General features: G+C 38.0%; 1 non-coding gene across 1 annotated transcript; it reads left to right on the top strand.

Moving 5' to 3' along the window:
• The first annotated feature begins 1,250 nt into the window (after positions 1 to 1,250).
• LOC148573307 (small nucleolar RNA R71) lies at positions 1,251 to 1,356 on the top strand. Its single transcript, XR_015906260.1, has one exon. It is a non-coding gene; the product is annotated as a small nucleolar RNA R71 (small nucleolar RNA).
• Positions 1,357 to 1,719: the final 363 nt, after the last annotated feature.

The raw sequence follows: 1,719 nt of genomic DNA, 5'->3' as shown, positions 1-1,719 counted from the left end.
TTGATAACTAAATTATAATTTATTATATGGATATATAGTTAAATCAAGAATAATTTAGTAGAAAATTTAAGAAGTCACATTGTAAAACCTGGATAATTAACGAATAATTAACCTGTAAATTAAAATATATTCTAGAAAATTAGAAATGAGATTTCTATGGTTTAATATGGTAGAAAAAATTAAAACAAGAATTTCGACACTAATTTTAAAGAATTTGGCCTAAGATTGGGCCAAATAGACCGAACTGGTCGAACCGGGTCAAAACCGAACTTATAGGCCCAACCAAGCTCAGCCTAAAACCCTTAAACAGCACTCTCTCTCCTCTCTTAAACCTCAAACACGCTGCTGGGCAGCCAAGGAGGGAGAACCTTCTTCCAAAAATCACAAACCCTCACTTGTGATTCAAAGTGACATAACTTTTGATCCGGAGCTCCGATCGCCTCACCATTTGTGGCCACGTGTTCACCGTGTCGAGATCTACAAAGCCCATAACTTTGTTTTAGAGTTAAGCCATGATTTCATCTCTGTTCTTCCAGCCCTTGAATTCGAAATTTTGGGTGAAAAATATTGAGATTTGTGAGCTTTTGATGTTATAGGATCTAACTAGAATTTTATTGGGGTTGAGAATTTGCCTGCTGAGGTGGTTGTTATTGATGAGACTAAAATTGGTGGTTATTATGATTATTCTGTTGGAAACCGTCCTGAGAATTATTGTTAAAATTCTGAGATCTCTGAGGTTGGTCTCTCCACCCAAAATTTGGGTGATTTTTCCACCATTGATTGTATGTCTTAGAATATGGATCATTATTGGGTTTCTAGGACCACTCCCCATGTAATTGATCTGTTCAGAAGAAGATTGAGCATAATCATAATTCTCATTTTGTATAAAGTTACCTGTCATGTCATAAGGGACCTCTTGAGGTGGATTTTGGGTGTTGACAGCTGAAACTTGCATTCCACTCAACTGTTGAGTAAGTAGATTTATTTACTGAGACATAAGCTTGTTCTGAGCAAAAAGAGCATTAACAGCTTCCACTTCCTACATGCCTCTCTTCTGAGAGGTCTCAGAGTTCACAGGATTCCTGTTAGAAGCATATAAAAATTGGTTGTTAGCAACCAACTCAATTAGCTCAGTAGTCTCCTCTGGTGTCTTCTTCATGTGTAATGAACCACCTGCAGAATGATATAAACTCATCTTGGACATTTTTCCTAAGCCCTCATAAAAGATATCCAGCTGAGTCCACTTAGAGAACATGTCCGGAGGGCATTGTCTAGTTAGTATCTTGAATCTCTCCCAAACTTTATAAAGGTTCTCACCCTCTTTCTGTTTGAAAGTCTGAACTTCCACCCTCAGCTTAGTTAGCTTTTGTGGTGGAAAAAATCTAGTCAGAAATCCAGTGACCACCTTGTCCCAAGTTTCCAGACTCTCCTTGGGTTGAGAATCTAACCATAGCTTTGCTCTATCCCTCACAGCAAATGGGAAGAGCATGAGTTTATACACCTCAAGATTCACTCCATTAGTCTTCACAGTATCACAAATCTGCAAAAAATCAGAGATAAATTGATTTGGATCTTCATGAGGAAGTCCATGATACTAACAATTTGTTGCACAAGAGTGACAAGCTGAGGCTTCAGTTCAAAATTGTTTACAGCTATAGGAGGCACCACAATACTTTTGCCATAAAGATCTGTATTGGGAGCTGTGTATGAGCCAAGCAC

Source organism: Arachis ipaensis, chromosome B2, assembly GCF_059453495.1.
Source record: "Arachis ipaensis isolate K30076 ecotype BB chromosome B2, ASM5945349v1, whole genome shotgun sequence".
Taxonomy (NCBI): domain Eukaryota; kingdom Viridiplantae; phylum Streptophyta; class Magnoliopsida; order Fabales; family Fabaceae; genus Arachis; species Arachis ipaensis.
The sequence above is the reverse complement of the archived record's forward strand: the minus strand, read 5'-3'. Positions and strand labels throughout refer to the sequence as shown.